We start from the raw sequence: 19,800 nt of genomic DNA, 5'->3' as shown, positions 1-19,800 counted from the left end.
AGTTAGCCTATGCAGTGGCCTCCACGGTATGCACTAGCCAGCGTATTGGTAGGTGTGCTAGGTACCAACTGATGAGCCCACCCTAGCACATGAGGGCGAAACGCTGGCAACCAAGAATGAGTTAGCTGGAAAATTTGTAATGTCCAATAACGGACCATTTATATTGGTATTATAAATTTACTCATTCAGGACAAATATTTCAGATTCCCTGTGGGAATCAACATCTATGTCATTCTCAGAAAGACCGACTTGGTGGTTTTCCTAACTGATTTCAACATAGGTCATTACAAAAATGTCAGTAGGAATGTAGCGATTGAAAGCAATGTTATCATATAAAATACTCGATCAAATGAAAAACCGCACACTTTCTCACTTTCAACGAACAGTACTACGGTGCCGATCTAAGAGTCCAAGTTCCAGAGCTGGAATAACCAAGTCGCAGACTGCCTTGAACACTCCTCTGTCATTATTCTGTTAAATATGCACACTACTCATTCCAATCAGTGGCTCAGAGTAGGGATTGTATAGCTCGAATACTATGTTGAACCAGTGTGTTACGTATCAGATATATCAGAAAATGTATGAACCAGAGGAATGGCATGCTAAAGAAGGAAGTTATCTTACACCCCAGCTACTTCCCACCAATATATAGGCAGGCTGTTACAGTCGGTACGACGAAGCGAGTTGGCCGTGTGGTTAGGGGTGCGCAGCTGTGAGATTGCATCCGGGAGATAGTGGATTCGAACCCCACTGCCGGCAACCCTGAAGATGGTATTCGGGAGATGGTGGGTTCGAGCCCCACTGTCGGCAGCCCTGACGATGGCTCTCTGTAGTTTCCCATTTTCACACCAGGCAAATGCCGGGACTGTACCTTAATTAAAGCCACGGCCACTTCCTTCCACTTCCTAGACCTTTCCTATCCCATCGTCGCATAAGACATATCTGTGTCAGTGCGACGTTAAGCAACAAAAAAATGGTATTCTGTGGTTACCCATTTTCACACCAGTCACTACCTTAAAGCCAAGGCCGCTTCCTTCACACCACTATTCATTTCCTATCCCATCGTCACCATAAGACCTACCTATGTCGGTGCGACGTCAAGCAAATTAAAAAAAACCTCGGTACGCTGCAGTAATCCTATCCATCGGGGATGAGAGGAAAGAGAAGACAAAAAGCACATCACAACAAACAATGGTCAATGTAGTGTTATTGTTGATAAAGTTTATGAGCTTTCTATATTGCAGGCCTTCACATTAGTTTTCTTTTGACTCTGTGATATTAGGGTGCCTTACAAAATTATTTATATCGTAGACTGTAGTTCCTTATTCTCAGATTTTACATACCGATTTTCACTAAATTCTGTTTACCCATTTTCTCGTGACTCGGCGCTGATATGGACTTAGTAACAAAAATCCAAATTCATGAATATCTCCGATTATAATGCGGTACGGTAACAATGTATAAGACATAAGTGATCGGAAATTAATAACTTCTTACATAACTACTACTAACTTACGACATAACTAAAATTAGGTTAGTTATGTAGTATTTATCGATACGACCACTAATAACATAAATAACTTATTTGACAGTTACATTTCAGACCTTCCCCTAAACTACCATTTCACTCATTGTGAGTAAAATAATTTGTAGCCTAGATTGCAGTGTTTCATCACCCATCATTACATACCGATTTTCATTAAATTCTCTTCAGCCGTTTTATCGTGATGCGTATACATACATACAGACAGACAGAAATTACGGAAAACTAAAAAATGCATGTTGTCGTCACTGTGGACATAGCAAGTGATAAAAATCATTGCTATCCGTATTGAAGATACTGAATGTAGGATGCTAAAAGGTTAGTTTTCCACCTATTCAATACATATAAATTTTATAAATTAGGAATTTATTATTGATTCCACTTGAGACATGTTTCGCCCTTCATTGAGGGCATCATCAGTCAAAATATCACCTCAAGGTAAAAAATCAGGTAACTGGTTAGTAGTTGACAGTACAAATTAATACATATTATTAATACAATTACAAAAATTAAGTATGGGAAATAGTTGTACATAAGTGATGGTTGAACATATAGGTTTATAGATGAAAAGTCAGCACCAATACCTAAAATTAACATAGTAGAGTTCGGCAGTGGTGCTCTGGAGAAACAGTTGACGCAATCATAGGGAAATAAAAAGTTAAAAAATATTTATATTAAAACAATTAGGGGAGAAAAGGTGTGGTGTTGAATTGAATAGGTGGAAAACTAACCTTTTAGCATCCTACTGTGGACATAACCGATACAAAAATACCATTCTTTTCAAATTCTGAGTAATGTACAGACAAAACTCTTATTTTATATATATAGAGTTATCGATACGACCACGAATAACATAAATAACTTATTTGAGAAGTACATTTCAGGCCTTCCTCTAAACTACCATTTCACTCAGCGTGAATAAAATAATTTATAGCCGAGCTTGTAGTGGTTCATCACCCGACATTACATACCGATTTTCATTCAATTCTCTTCAGCCGTTTTCTATCGATGCGTGTACAATCATACATACATACATACATACATACAGACAGACAGACAGAAATTACAGAAAAGTAAAAAATGCATTTCTTTGTTACTGTGGACATAACAGATACAGAAATACCATTCTTTTCAAATTCTGAGCAATGTACAGGCAAAACACTTATTTATATATAGATTACATTTCAGACCTTCCCCTAAACTACCATTTCACTCAGTGCGAATAACATTATTGTTAGCCTAGATTATAGCAACCTATTCCCTGACTTTGCATACCAATTTTCGTGAAGATACGACCACTAATAAAATAAAAATTTGACAATTAAATTTTAGGCCTTCCCCTAAACTACCATTTTTCTCAGCGTGTATAGCCTGTATTGTAGCGACTTATTTTCCATCTTTGTCTAGCAATTTTCATTAAGACACGACCACTAATAACATAAATATTTGAGAATTAAATTTCAGGCTTTCCCCTAAACTACCATTTCACTCAGCGAGATTAAAATAATTTATAGCCTAGATTGTAGTGGTTCATCGCCCGACTTTACATTCCGATTTTCATAAAATTCTCTTCAGCCGTTTTCTCTTGAGGCACGTACATACATACATACAGACAGACAGACAGAAATTACGGAAAAGTAAAAAATGCATTTTCTTGTTACTGTGGACACGACCGATACAGAAATACCATTCTTTTCAAATTCTGAGCAATGTACAGACGAAACTCTTATTTTATATATATAGATGTATGTTCAGTCCGTCAGCGATTCCGCTGGTGGGATCCTCAACAGCTTTGCCATCAGCTGTCATAGATGGCCTAGGCATCGCTGAAGAGGTGTACTAGGGAAATGATGAGTGACGTAGTTTTCCGTTGCTTTCCTTACCGAGCCAGCGTTGCTATTACATATTAGTCTGCCAGGCCCACTGAAATGCATACACCAACCGACCCTATGAGCAACATTTTCACACCATTCATAGCAGGGACTGGCTGCATAAGGATTGGCATTACTAGCATCACTCATACCTCAGTCACGTTCATATTGTCAAAGCCAAGGATAAGACAGAGACAGATTTATGAAAGTAACAAAATTGCTCTAGCCTATACCAGAAGACAGTGCACTGTAAACACTAGGTCCTGCCAGCAAAGGCATATTTATATATTACTCGTGCAATTTTTAGTGATATATGGGCTCACTAGTGCTGAATAGGTAGACCTTGGTTATCTTTGAGATTCGTATTTGCAACCTTTGAAACACAAACTATGAATCGCTTATGCATCGCTGTGAGACATCTGGCGCACACGTTACATACTAGTACTGTTGTTGTTTACACAGCAAAGCCAAACTATAGAATTCATGCTAGGAACAAGATTCTCATCGGGAAATGTTATATAATGTGTGTATGTGACACAGTTGTTGGCTTAAGATAATAAAGGTTTAGAAAATTCATATCGATCGACCATATTATTGATTCAATTCAGATTTCATTTCCATTCAGTTGGCAGTATTACCGAAACCGGGAGAGCTCTCGCCTTATTCCTCACCCCCGTAACACCAAATATCACTAAAAGTTACGTGAGTAATACATAACATGGGGTGGTTTTAGTACTGTTGATATCAGGACTGATAATCATGTGAGGAGGTAAGGTAAGATGGTGGCAATAAAAGAATATCAACTTGCACACCGCTGCACCATGCTCTAGCTGGTTTGGGTGAGGAGCTATCAATACTATATCCCGTGTACCCCAACATTAATGCCATGGGTCACCACTTGTATTGCTAACATCTATGCGCAATACTGTCGTTTGTTGCCTTCTCACAGGACACAGTCGACAAGGCTGCCAACCTCTCTAGTTAGGAACTAAGACAAGTAGGTACTAAGAAAGGTGCATTACAACTTCATATCTTGCCATGCAGACTTACCGTTCGGGCTAGTGACGAAACGATTGGTCTGGATTGGTTAGGTCCAGCTAGTGACAAAACCATTGGTCTGGATTGGTTAGAGACAAAACCAGTGGACTGTGATCAAACAAAGGGGGTTAGGTCTGCAAAGCAGCTTTTGCATCTAGAATTCTGTAGAGCGATTCTTTCCTTTACATGTTCTATTTATTTGTTCTAGCAATACAAGTACTGGTAGCTACTTCAGCAATGGAGAATGCCGTGTACTGCTCTCTGAAAACCTACAACCTGTTTTCCAGTCATTGACCGGGTCAGGGATGTAATGAATGAAGCATATATAGGCTGTTAGTACGATGGGATCGCCACTCCCAAAGTGATATAAATCTTGAAATACACAGTGTATATTTTTACCGAATATGACCAGAATGCACTGACACATCTGTGACATCATACTTGCAGGACCTGCCTGGGTAGTAGGGATTTCGGGTGGAAAGAAACTAAAATTAGTGAATAGTTTTACTGATTTACTTTTCTTTTTCTCTTCAGTCCTCTTCTGCCATCTTTGCTCCTCCTGTTTCTTCTTATCCTATTTTACGTTTATTTATATTTTATGTGTTTGCATCTTACACAAACTTACCTGTTGTAAATTCCTGGCATCGAGTCAATTTGAAACACCATCCTCGTAGTCCGTAGCCTATTAGCCTTACCACTGAGCTAACATGTCTCTTGACAAGTAAAGATTAAAAAGTCATATATATAGGCGATACGAATACATAGTACTTTACCATTAAGCCAGGTGGCATTGCAAAGTAATTACTGTTTATCACGAAAAATGTCACTGTCGTACATAACTGAATTGCTATGCTTGATGATGATGATGATGATGATGATGATGCTTGTTGTTTAAAGGGGCCAAATATATAAGGTCATTGGCCCCAGATTGCTATCAACTGAACGTTGAGAAACAATATTTTAAAAAAAGTACATGAAACTCAAATCACAAGTTTAGTTACCACGACACATTCCTCCTACAAAAAGGTGATATATAGGTGATTCATTTCAACCATGTACATCTCTCTCTCTCTCTCTGACAGAATACTGTGCTAGTCAAAAAATAGATGTTCCTAACTTGCACCGTAATAGCTTACGTCCCCAGACCAAGGGTCTCGTTACTAGCCAGATCTAACCAATTCAGACCAATGGTTTGGTCACTAACCAGGCGTATCTCATATTTTGTCATGTTCTTGTCATTAGTCATGGTCTTGCTATGTCTTGTTAGTCGCGCTGTAAACCTCTCTTTTACAAACCCATTATTAAAGTTTTTAATCCTATATAATGGCCCCTATCGTCGCCATAAGACCTATCTGTGTCGGTGCGACGTAAAGCCCCTAAAAAAAAAAAAATTATGGCCCCTTGATCTGCTACACTTGATCTATATTATTTTACCGTCTTCTTTCAAATTATCCACTATTTTGTAAACTTCAACCTCCCGATGCTGTCACCCATGATGTCACACTGACTCATGACCTAGAGCCGTGGAGCCCTTGCTTGCCCATGCCAGCGGATCCTGGACTTATACACCCATGGTATTTGGTTTTGTTCATTTTTTTCTTGGTGAAATACATCATTTTAAATATGAACCTTAATAATGATTCATTTTCAACATTACTTTTCTCCATTCCGTATTGATGGTTAAACTTTTACAATAATGTATAATAATATGAATAATATAATTATTATAATAATGAAATATATAATATAGACATGTCTGATTTATTGTAAAAGTTTCTTGGTATTAGTTAAGAAATCAGTTGTTCACGGTATACTTATAGGTGGTGTTAAATTCTGTTAAATGTATTCACACCGGGCGAGTTGGCCGTGCGGTTTGGGGCATGCGGCTGTCAGGTTGAATTCGAGAGATAGTGGGTTTGAATCCCACTGTCGGCAGCCCTGAAGATGGTTTTCCGTGGTTTCCAATTTTCATGCCAGGCAAATGCTGGGGCTGTACCTTAATTAAGGCCATGGCCACTTCCAACTCCTAGGCCTTTCCTATCCGATCGTCACCATAAGACCTATCTGTGTCAGTGAGACGTAAAGCCACTAGCAAAAAAAAAAAAAAAATGTATTCACGAACATCCTATGGGCAAATTTTAAGGTGGAAAACTACACCGTTCTTGTTCAGTTACTAAAGATATTCAGCTTAAATTACAATTTTTATATACAAGAGAAATTGCAAATTGCAAGAGGTTACATATTTTATGAATATTTAATTTTCACAACTGCATCATATTTGAAGTAATTTTCTACGTTGCTGGGGTATGGGTAGTGCTGAGTAATGACATTCAGAGCATGACTAGTGCATCTGAGTGTTATGAAAGGTGCTGCTCATAGGGTCAGTTGTGCTGCAATAGTACTTTCTGACCCAGTGAGGAAAGCAATGGCAAACTACCTCACTCCTCATCTTGCCTAGTACGCCTCATTTTAGCGCTGCCATTGGTTTTTGGGGTTTCCTCATAACCGCATAACCTTTGGTGGTGCTATTTGAGGATCAACCAGCCTCTGGGCTGATGACCTAACAGACAGACATGTAATTCAACCGTTGATGTACTTCAGTAAGTTTATGACAGACTGCAAGACTTGAGTTTAAATTTTGATTAGGAGCTGTTGGTGGCGACACCTCTCTCGTCTGTATTCGTGTTGTGGTTATTATCTGTAAAGATAAGCTAATATAAGAATAGTATGCATATGAAGGAATGCCCAGTGTGTGTGTGGAAATGAAAAGAGTACTTACTATCTTTGTTGTGGTGGTCGTGTAGCGATATGTTTGGAAGCTTGCTGTGTTCTACTACGAGTGCGTCTGGGGCCTATTTAGCTGTGGAGAGGGATGTAGGTGGAGGGTTTGTAGGAATGGGTATTGTGGAGGTAGGGGTGGGGTTAGGCTTGTGATTCGTCGGTTTATTAGGGCGTACTATATTCTGTTTGTTTACTATTTTGAGATAGTCATTTTTTAATGCAGGAATGGCTTTATCAAAGATGATGCTGGTTTTCTCTGTAATGTCGTTAGGCATACTGGAATGTGTGCTGGGATAAGATTTACTGTAAACTGACACTTGTGTAAGTGAAAGGATGTTGAGGTCCTAATATCTGAACAATGTCAAGTGAGCGATTACCAGAAGTAATTAGCTCACAGCTGGGATGGGATTTTCCGGATTATTTCTGTCTCTACCTGGCAGACCGGGTTGCCGAGTACAGCGGGTTGGTTAGGGTGAGGTCTATGACCTTCTTCTTCTTTTATGACCACATAGGATCGCTTTAGTCAGTCCGTCGTTCAGGTCTCTTTGAAGGGATTTTTCGGGCTTTGTGGTCCTCCCAGTACTTCTTCAGACGCTCTGGTCTTCGTGTCCTTTCCTCAGTTGAAAATATGCGTGTTGTTGGTTTGTTTTTTGTAAGGGTAATGCGGAGGTTTGTATTCTTGAGTTTTATATTCAATTTTAACTTATTTGTGGTTTCTTCTGTTGTAAGGCCTATTTCCTTCAGATCCTCTCATACTTCTTTGATCCAGTTACATCCTGTTGTGGTATTTTTTGAGACGAGATTGTGTTGAACTAGTTGTTTCAAAAGTCTCGAATCCTGCATCCTCGTGACATGTCCAAAGAATCCCAGTCTCCTCTTACGCATAGTATCTGTAATGGGTTCTAGCTTTTTGTACACAACTTTGTTAGGTATTAACCGCCACTGTCCATCTTTCTGGTATTTTTTGTTGATGCAGGTTCTTCCAATCCTCCATTCCATTTTATGAAGTCTGTCAGTCTTTGATTGTTTATTCAGGTGAAAAAGTGTTTCTGCTGCATACGTAGCTTCTGGTTTTATAACTGTGTTGTAGTGTTTTATTTTTGCATTTATTGATAGACATTTCTTTTTGTAGATATCCCATGTTAATGTTTGTGCTTTAGCTAATCTATTTGTTCTTGCTTGGATTGAGATTTTTTTCAATTAGGTTATGTGTTATTACTTCTCCAAGATATTTAAATTGAGTTACTATTTAAATTTTATTACCATATACAAAGATATTCCAATTGTATCAACAGCGTGATACCGAGAAGCAGTTTTGTGAACACTAGTTTGCATTCAGTAAGTTGAAGATGATTTTGCATACCTACAGCTGTCGTCAGACCGCCGAAATATGACGTTTTTAGTAAAATAGCTCAAAATACGACCTTATGGCAAAAAAATAGCCAAACCGAGCTCGATAGGTGTAGTTGCTTAAGTGCGGTCAGTATCCAGTAATCGGGAGATAGTGGTTTCGAACCCCACTGTCGGCAGCCCTGAATATGGTTTTCCGTGGTTTCCCATTTTTCACACCAGGCAAATACTGGCTTAAGGCCACGGCCGCTTCCTTCCCATTCCTAGGCCTTTCCTATCCCATCGTCGCCATAACACCTATCTATGTCGGCAATGTAAAACAAATAGAAAAAAGAAAAAAAAAAAACCAAAATACGCATTTATATGACAAAAGAAAATCACTTAATTGTGACAGTAATCACCTGATTTGCACCGAAATCCAATCAGACAAGAAAATAGAAACAAGGGGAAAAAATGAATTTTCCGAAACATCCGAGCCCTAGCGATTACAGTATGTATTGTTATCGTGCACAGACCTGTCGTTTTTTTACATCAGTAATGAGATGTAGGAGTGAGCTTGCAGTCTTGAGTCTTCTTTCAAACGTTAAAGTGTGTTACAGTATGTTAATGTTTGATTTGTGTAATTTTAAAGTATCAAAATGAGTGCAAGAAAGAACAAGTGTCTTTCCATAAGTGAAAAAAGTGGGATTCAAGCTGTGGAGGATGGACAATTAAAAAAACATGTCGCCAAACAGTTTGGTATTTTACCGTCAACATTGTGGATGATTTTGAAAAATAAAGATCGCGTCACCGAAAGTGCCTTAAGTGTGAGTAGAGAAAGCTCACAGCTGGGATGGGATTTTCCGGATTATTTCTGTCTCTACCTGGCAGACCGGGTTGCCAAGTACAGCGGGTTGGTTAGGGTGAGGTCTATGACCTCCTTCTTCTTTTATGACCACATAGGATCGCTTTAGTCAGTCCATCGTTCAGGTCTCTTTGAAGGGATTTTTCGGGCTTTGTGGTCTCCCAGTACTTCTTCAGACGCTCTGGTCTTCGTGTCCTTTCCTCAGTTGAAAATATGCGTGTTGTTGGTTTGTTTTTTGTAAGGGTAATGCGGAGGTTTGTATTCTTGAGTTTTATATTCAATTTTAACTTATTTGTGGGGTGAATTTTCCCGTCTTGAAGAGTGCTTGCTTAAGTGGATCCGTCAGTGTAGAGGATAAAACGTTCCGTTCCCGTGGGCGGTTTCATGTTGAAGGGAAAAGCCAAGTCTTTTGCGCTGTGTCTCAGGATGAAAGGATTTGCAGCAAGTGAGGGGTGGCTTTCAAATTTCAAAAACCGACATGCCATCACATTTACAAACATCTGCGGAGGGAGCGCCAGCGTGGATAATTCCATTTGTTCCAAATGGATTGACGAACTAAATGAACTTTTGAATGGCTATGACCCAAGGAACATATTCAGCACAGACGAAACTAGGCTGTTTTATAAATGTGTTCCTGATCGCACCCTGTCGTTCAAAGATGAGAAGTGTCATGGAGGGAAACTGAGCAAGGAAAGAATAACTGTCCTTCTAGCATATAACATGGACAGATCTCAAAAGTTGAAACCACTCATTACAGGGAAATCTGCGAAAGCACGCTGCTTCAAAGGAATAAAATCTCTGCCCGCAGCTTATCGGTCAAACAAAAAAGCATGGATGATGACAGAGTTGTTTACTGAACGGCTGACCTACGTTAATAGTGACATGAAAAAGGAAAAAAATATGCAAAATCTTACTGTTTTTGTACCACTGCACTGTGCATAATAACCCACCACAATAGGTTTTTTTTTTTTTTTTTTTTCCTCCCCAACATGACATCAAGATTGCAACCAATAGACCAAGGCATTATTAAAAATTTAAAAACTCTCTACCACAGAGAAATTGTTTCTCTTGTGCTGGATAGCATCGAAAAAGGTGAGAAGGCGAGCATAACAGTTTTAACTGCTATAATCATGATTGATAAGGTCTGGAAAAATGTCAGCCCTACCACCAAGTATAACTGCTTCAAAAAGTGTGGGTTTAAGCAAACCGAAAACGTGGAAGAGTCATCAGAGCTGCCAAAATTTACAAATTTTGACTCAGGATGGGGACTTCTACCTAACTATGGAGAGTTAACGTTAGAGGATTACGTTCAAGTTGACGATGACATCCGTGTCCTCGGTGCCCTAACCGATGCTGAGCTGTTGGATTTAGCATCTCTGGATGAGGAAGAAAACAAAGAAGAACAACCGCCAATTCCAGTCACATTGAGCGAGGCAAGGACATCTCTTACTACCCTACGCTCCTACGCCCTCAGAGCGGACACAAGTGACGATTTCTTCTCAGCTCTCACCACTATCGAAAATTCATTGGACAATGTTAGATGGAAGTCGCTCACTCAAAATAAAATTATGGACTTTTTTTCAAAATGAACATTTCTCTATGAACATTCAAATGAACATTTCTGTATGAACATTTCATAATTGTACAAATGTTGTGAAAGAAATGAGTAAGTATAAGTGAAACTCTTGATTATTTGAATTTTACCCTCCCTCCCTCTTGGTTATTTGAACTCCTATTATTTTGAACTCTTGGTAAATTTAACTTTTTCTCTGGTCCCTTGAGTTTCAAATTATCGAAGAGTCAATTGTAATTATATTTCACCCCTTTCCTAGGAGTTTTAGGGGTATCTTTCCCCTACAGTATTTTCTCCAGATAGTAGGTGATATTTATACTAAGTTTAGTTCAGCTATGCGGGAACATACAAACAAACATCCATAATCTCGGTCACTTCGGACATTATCTTTTCCTCACTCCTTCTCACACCGCTGCCAATTGGGGCTCAGTTTCGACTTAAACGATATCTGGAGTGTCACCATTCAATTCAGCGACCCCAAAAACTATGGATTCGACACTATTTTTTATTATTTTTGTATCTCATTCCTCCCTCGCCTGCCCCCCACCCCAAAGGGTGCTGAACATGGACTTAAAAAATCCGGAGTGTCCCTATTCATCTCGGCGACCCCGAAAACTATGGATTGGACACTTTTTGAATTTTTTATATCTCATTATCTTACTCCCCCCCTTGCCACCCACCCCAAAGGTGGCTGAACTTGGACTTTAAAAAATCTGGGGTGTCACTATTTACCTCAGGGACCTTGAAAACTATGGATTCGACACTATTTTTTATTTTTATATCTCATTTCTCCCTTGCCTGCCCCCAACCCAAAGGAAGCTGAACTTGGACCTTTAAAAATTGCTGAGTGTCACCTTTCATCTCGGCGACTCCGAAATCTGTAGATTTGGCACTATTTTCAATTATTTATTTATCTCCTTAATCCGCCACCTCAAAGGAGCTGAACATTGACTTAAAAAATCTGCAGTGTCGCTATTCATCTCAGCAACCCCGAAAAGTATCGATTCGATACTATTTTCAATTTTTTAATATCTCACCCCCCTCTGCCCCCCCCCCCCCGTTCCCCTAGGGTGCTTGGGGTTGCCTATCCCAATGCAGTTTGTCTTCTGATACTAAGTTTACCAAATTTGGTTGAAATCGCTCCAGTGGTTTAGGAGGAGATGTACATACATACATACATACATACATACATGCATACAGTGACTTTTATGTGCCATCAGTGTAATTGTTTTACCATAAATAATTGATAAAAAGGAAGTGTAGGGGGAATTGGGCCAGCTATGGGAATAATGGAGGCTGGAATTTCCTTTTTTGTTCATGCTAAAACATGCTGTTCGGCGAATTAACTTGTCACTGTTTTCGTGAGTCAGGGAAATTTTTCTTAGTTGGCAACATGTTGCATGATAGAAGTTTTCAGGTCATCATTGGCAGTGAAATCAGCAAGCCAGGTAAATTAAACAACAGACTTCCTCAAGGATCAGTGCTTGCCCCACTTTTGTTCAGTCTGTAGATCAGATTTACCCTCCTCAAAATTCAGGAAGTTTGGATATGCTGTGATTGGGCAATTGCTGCTAAGGATCCATGTTTTGAGAGAGCAGGAGAGATGCTGACAAATGATCTCTCTGTTCTGGGAGACTACTTCCGAAAATGGAGACTTCAACCAAGTACAACTAAGACCAAAGTTGTGTGTTTCCACCTGAACAATAAAATTGCAACAAGGGAACTTGCAGTTTACTTTAATAACACCCTCCTTCGCAACAACAGACATCCCAAATATTTGGGTGTAACACTGGACAACACAACATTGTCATTCAAAGAACATCTACAAATGACTGCTGCTAAAATGAAGACAAGAAACAACATCCTGCAGAAATTATGCGATACCACTTGGGGTGCCAGCGCAACTACTAGGTTAAAATAGATGAGGGTTTATTATCATAAAATTGGCTGAAGCAGATATGAGATGGGCACATAACAAACGATACATAATGAAAAATGTTACTCACATACATATTCTTGGAGGCTATTTTCTTTTAAAATGCATAGGAGTCTTTTACTTCCTCAGGAATAATCTCGTCAACTTTTTCACTTACATAGAGGAGGATAATATCAATAGATTCAGACAATACCAACCAATGGTACCCTGAATTTGTCACAAAACATTTCTTTCATGAAAGTGGAGCCTCAGTCAAAGAATATATGATTAATAATATATATATATTTGCAATTAAACCCGAAAAGTAATTGCAGCCGCTTCAGAACAAAACGTGGCCAAACTTCAATCCCCAAGACATCAACAATCTCCAGAGAGTAGCTTCTCTCAGAATTTAAAATGACATAGGAGCACTTCAGCCAAAAAGAATAATCACAGAACACAAAGAGGTTATAGGGAGGAAGAAAAAGGGGGTGTTGCCATAGCTACAGAAGTGAAATAAACATAGTCAAAGATGATATGTAAGACATAGAATAAGATACCAAAATATAAAAATAAATGGCTAAACCAGCCAGGAGCTGAGACAAGGTAATCAAATAAACAACCATAACAGAAAAACGGAAGGTTACATCCATAAGGTACCAAAAAAATAACATAGACCCGACATTCATACAGTGCACCCACACATGCACACATAGAGACCAGATGCGCAAGGGAACATAAAATGCAAAATCAAAGACACACCGCGATAAGAACCGCAATAGCATGAGAAAAGTGAGTCAAAGGTTCATGAGCTCGATCGGAGAGTCCAGATCAAATAATCAGGATGGCCGCAATACAGGGCAAGGCTCACCTAGTCCTTACAATAATCAAACCATAAATACGCTATGGAACATATTCATATCACCCCTCGTAGCAAACATAAATTCTATGGAATTAGCGTTTTAAATATCCATCACAAAATGAGCTCAAGTAAGACATCGCAGTAGGAGAGAAAGAAAAGGTCTCAAATAAAAAATCTTCATAATCAGACATCACACACACCTCTACCAAAACAGGTAAGTGTTACCTTTTCTATTTTTGTCCCTACGTAGAGACAAATATATATATATATATATATATATCTAGTAAATGATAAAGTAAAGGGAAAAGTGAAAATTACTCCGCCACAATAAAAATGAAGAACAAGAACATAACCAGGTTCACAAGGAACAGTAGCCTAGCACAGCTGTGGCAAGCCAAGGGTAGTAGTAAAAAAATTAAATACCTGGAATAAGAATCCACACATATTAACAGACCCTGTACGTTGACTCAAAGCAGAGAGCCACGTATGGAAAAGAATAAATCTTTTTAAAGTACTATTTAAATGATACGAAACACATTTCATAGCTCTGCCTCTTCATCTTTATAACCAAGGCTTCCATTCTTTTCTCATAGAGATCATACAAAGCAAAATTGGATAGAAAGAAATGCTTTGGAAATTCATAATGACATGAGGTGCCATCTGTTGTAACCGGGAGGAAGTAGATGTCAAGTCAGAGAACAGTTACCATATTCAAATAACAGACATATGATATCGATATCAGGGAATAGAATAACAAGACCATTTGAGGAATCAAATATTAAGACCACTAGGTTTGACACAATCCTCTTCCATCCTTTTCGATCTTTCGATCTTGAGCCTGCTCTTCCCAGTTATCAATTTGGAGGGTCCTGCATACCTTGTTGATCTCCTTCTTCCAGGTGCTTTGGGGTCTTCCTGAAGGTCTTTTCCCATTAAGAGATCCCTTGGTGTTCTGTTATCCTGCATCCTCAGTACATGTCCAGCGCAGCGCAGTCTGTTGGATTCTATCATACCCAGTATAGTGTGTTGATGACAGAGGGTGTAAATCTCATAATTAGATCTTTTCTGCCAGCTTTGAGAGATAGGATCGAACCATGGGCCAAATACGAAGCGTGTTTTTAAGTAAGGTTGTAGACATTAGTAGTTTGCGTGCATATCACAACGAGCGCGTGCGTCATGTACCGGCATGCCTCAGGAACAACTGTGCTCAGTTTCAGCTCTGTAGCTAACCTGTACGGTTCTGTTCTGTGCTTTCAAAATGTTTACGACTATCAACTCGCCTGCTGTGTGTGAGGTTTGGTCAGTGATACGGTTTTTGTCAGCAAGGAACCTGTCTGCTGCAGAAATTCATTGACAGATTTGCGAAGTGTACGGTGATACTGTTATGAGTGACAGCAAAGTGCGTAAGTGGGTACGACAATTCAAAGATGGCCATGACAACGTCCATGATAAGGACCACTCCAGTCGCCCTTCTTTGATTACAGACGATTTGGTGGCTTCACTTGAAGCGAAGATTCATGAGAACAGGCGCTTAACAATAACAGGTCTCTCAAACAAATTTCCTGACGTGTCGAGATCACTGCTTTACGACGTTGTTTCTGAACAGTTAACAGCTTAGGAAACTGTGCTCACGTTGGGTCCCGAAACTCCTAACAGAGGACCACAAAAACCAAAGATTTGAGTGTGCGATGAAGTTCTTGACTCGTTATGACGAAGAAGGTGACCGCTTCTTGAGTCAGATCGTAACTGGAGATGAAACATGGGTTTTGCATATCACGCCCGAATCGAAGCAACAGAGGATGGAATGGAGACACACACACTCGCCTATAAAGGTGAAGGCCAAACAGACTCTGTCCCAGCGCAAAATCATGGCATCGGTATTTTGGGATAGGCATGGTGTTTTGTTGGTCGACTTCATGCAACGAGGAACCACTGTCAATGCAGAAGCATACTGCCAAACCCTGAGAAAGCTACGCAGACCGATTCAAAACAAAAGACGCGGCATGCTGACAAAGGGAATTGTCCTTCTCCATGCCAATGCAAAACCTCACACTGCAGGTCAGACCCGCGATTTATTGGACGGTTTGGGCTGGGAAATTTTAGACCACCCACCCTACAGTCCTGATCCTTCGCTGAGCAATTACCATCTGTTCCTCCACCTCAAACATCACCTCAGTGGCAACCATTACAATGATGACGACGACGTGAAAACGGTAGTGAACTCTTGGTTATCGGAGCAGGCGGCAAGTTTCTATGAAGAGGGTATTTTAAAATTGGTTACGAGGTATGATAAGTGTTTGAACAAACTTGGCAACTATGTCAAAAAATAGAATGAAGTATGTAGTTTCTGAAAATAAATTTACTTTTTTGAAATAACCTTTCGTTGTGTACTTATTTTCAAACGGACCTTACTTAAAAAACACGCCTCGTATTTTCTATAAACTTTATTTAAAGACTTGCAACTTCTGCTGCTCTTTCTTGGTTATACTCCATGTCTTGGAACCATACAAAAGTACTGGTCGAATGATTCTACTGAAGATAATCATTTTTGCATGCCTTGTTAAAAACTTGGAGCCTAATACAGGGCTCATAGAGTAAAATGCCTTATTTGCATTCTTAATTCTAGCTTGGTGTTCCTGTTGCCTTCAGTTTTGCTCGTCGATTAATACACCAAGGACTCCTCTACTATTTTAAATATATATTTCCCAATCTTCAAAGGCAATCTGTCAACCTCCTCATGATTCGATCTCTGTACAACCATGTAATGTTGCCTTTTTATCATTTACCCATAAGCCAATTGTTGCTGCCATTTCCTCTACTTCCACAAGTAACTGCCTAATTTCTATTTCATTGTGACCAGTATGAACAATATTATCCATGTATGCAAGGACTTTATGTTGTCTCCCCAATATGATGGCAGCAACACTATTTTCAACATTATTTTCGATAATTTTAATATCTCACTCCCTCCTCGCCCCCAGCCTAAAGGGAGCTGAACTGGGACTTCAAAAACTTTCGGAGTCTCACTTTTCATCTCAGCGACCTCGAAAACTAGGGATTTATATTTTATTTATGGAGATATAAAAATAATGAATGATGATGATGCTTGTTGTTTAAAGGGGCCTAACATCTAGGTCATTGGCCCCTAATAAAAATAATAGAAAATACACTGCTACACTGGGGCAAAACGCTGGTAATTTCACGATTGAAAAAGCCTAAAGACTTAACAAGCTTAAATGTTTTTAAATAACTACCTATTCATGGTGACGTTACCGATCTACATGTGAAACAATTACGTTCAAGGTGTCCACCTATCTGCACAGCGGAGAACCTCGTAGCTATCAAATTCAATCTGGCTGAGAAATGGTCTCATGACTGGAAATTGTTTGCCCCTCCAGAGAGTTCAGAAATGCCCTGCATAACTGAGAAGGTGCTAGGATTCATTCAACCTGGAAAGATGTGGTTGAAATTAAATAGAATTCGGACCAGTACGGTTATGTGGATGTATTGTAAAAGTGGAGGAAAAGACCTTCACCATGTTGCGGGTGTGGTGCTGTAAAGACAGACTGTTAGGCACTTAGTTCAAGAATGTCCACAAACATGTTACAGTGGTGAATTAAGAGACTTCTTCGTAGGGACACCACAGGCACTTCAATACATTTGTAATCTTGATGTAGAATTATAAATAATTTTCATGTGTGCCATACGATAAATAAATAAATTCTTAGTAGGTCAGGGAAACTTGAGAGAACATTTCTGTGGACACTATGATAAAAGCTAACCACTCCATACAATGTAATGCCAAGGTTATGGATAGTGGAAGCTGTCATAATCTATTAACTTCATTTTTCTTATTGATAATACCAATGATCACAACTATAAATATTAGAACTTTCCACCTAATCAATACTATTTTTTATGAGGTATTATGTGTACCGGCAGATGACCCATCTTCAGTTGCTGAAGAACCCCCTTATTAAAAACAAGCTGAGAAATTAGCAAATACCCTGTTTCTTGTATACAGAGAGAAGCTAAATAATATGGCCTCGTCCGGGATTTGAACCCGGGACTTCCCGCACCCTAAGCGAGAATCATACCCCTAGACCAACGTGCCCCACAACTGTGAATGTTGTTGAGATGTTATTTCACTCTTCGCAGCTGACGTAGCCACTTGGCAAGCACTGTAATCAAGTGGGTCAGTACTGAACAACATGACCAGCTGTGTGGCACGTGAGTTTCTGTTGTATATGTTGATGTAGTCTGAAGCTATAGCAGCCGTAGTTCTGTACGAAGAAGACTGGTGGTGTTGATTACAATTTTAAGAGAAAGTACAACTTGCAACCATCCTTTATATAATACTAGCATGTGCCCGCAGCTTTGCCTGCATTTATTAATTAATGTTTCTAAACTATTTATTTAAAAGAAAATTAAAACATTATGTTTACTAACTCACATTGTTTTGATGTAAATTGAAGAAATACATTATTTTATTTGTATTATATTGTTTCTTTCAATGCTTAAGATACCAGGTTGATGGATGGTACAAATAATATTAAAACAATGTAAAAGACCATGTTCTATAATACAAAATATATTGTTTCCTTATAGAGCTTGGGGATAAACTAGATTAATGTCCTTTCATTTGGAGATAAGATGTATACTGCATTGTGTTTGCCTTTCAAACTCTTGAACATTCCACGTGTAGTTGACAATTGCAAAAGCACCGTTTTCGAAGATGGAGTCCTACAACTGTAAGCGTTTGTCTTTGTGCCTTGTTGATGCACATAGCGAAACTCAAAAAATTAGGGGAACTGCAGTCATCGAAGTTGAATCGATATATCCGAAGGAATTATGTGAATCCGGGGAATGAATATTACTTCGCTTGCGGCATGTCCAGTCATAAGAGTGGCTTCAATAATATTCGGCATCAGTTTCTGGACTGGGAGTCGTGTTCCGTTGCAGATGGAAGCAGGATTCATGTCCTTGAGAAGGATAGTCGGTGATAAAGTCATCCACTCCAAGATGTTCGAGGGTACTTGAAGTGACTCCAAGTTTTTCAAAAGCTCTGTCGTGTTTTTGACAGCTTCATCTGTATTACCTATTGTGTTGATAGACTTGTAAATTTGTAGAACCCCGTCTAATTCTTGTAGAAGTTACTTGTTGATGACTTTGAAAGCTTCACTTCCTGGAGAAAGAATTGCTCTTTGACACAGCCATGCATAATTGGTGAAATGCTATGGCGACGAATGTTAAAAATTTCAGATCTGTGCATGCTTATTATGTGTGTTGTGTACTGTATGTTTCCTCTAAATGAATAAAATGCAAGACTGAGTTAGCTGCAAAAAAATATGGTTCACATTTTATTGCTAGTAAGGCAAAATCCTTGTACACCTAAAATTTTAAGTGAATGAGGTGAATATCGGGTAAATATGAAATAAGTAACTAAATACATAATTAACACAATTAAACGTAATATAAGTAATTAATGAAAGCAGGTCTCTACCTGCATAAAGATTCATCTGAGAATACGTCTATGTCAAAATTTCAGATCTCTGTGCGTCATAGAGTTTGACTGGGCTTCACGCACATACACACAAACACTTCCGAATATTACGAGCTGACGGCTCCTTGTGTCACGGACCAAAAATGACTTCCTACTCAATGGACTTGTAATTCGAGGAATACTATTTCGCCCGCGACATGCCTAGTCGTGATGGTAGCTTCAATAATATTCGTCATCAGTTTCAGAGTCTTGTTCATTGCAGAAGGAAGGATTCATATTCCTGAGAAGGATAATCAGTGCCACAATCGTCCACTCCAAGATGTTCGAGGGTACTCCAGATGAAACCAAATATAGACTTTTCAATTTATAGAAAACTGGATAGTTCTTGTAAGTGTTGCTTGTTGATGACGTTGACAGCTTCATGTCGTGGTGCAAGAATTACTCTTAGACACAGCCATGCGTCTTAGGTGAAAACCTGTGCCCACCTATAACAAACATTTCAGATCTTTGTTTGCCGTAG

At 39.2% G+C, this 19,800-nt stretch overlaps 1 protein-coding gene and 1 non-coding gene across 3 annotated transcripts in view; one reads left to right on the top strand and one right to left on the bottom strand.

The window, feature by feature from the left end:
• Taf7 (TATA-box binding protein associated factor 7) overlaps positions 1-19,800 on the top strand; it is a 77,848-nt gene that overhangs the window by 5,512 nt on the left and 52,536 nt on the right. The gene's annotated exons all lie outside the window — the stretch shown is intronic.
• Positions 17,819-17,891, bottom strand: TRNAP-AGG (transfer RNA proline (anticodon AGG)). The gene has a single exon. It is a non-coding gene; the product is annotated as a tRNA-Pro (tRNA).

Source organism: Anabrus simplex, chromosome 3 (assembly GCF_040414725.1).
Source record: "Anabrus simplex isolate iqAnaSimp1 chromosome 3, ASM4041472v1, whole genome shotgun sequence".
NCBI lineage: Eukaryota > Metazoa > Arthropoda > Insecta > Orthoptera > Tettigoniidae > Anabrus > Anabrus simplex.
The sequence above is the reverse complement of the archived record's forward strand: the minus strand, read 5'-3'. Positions and strand labels throughout refer to the sequence as shown.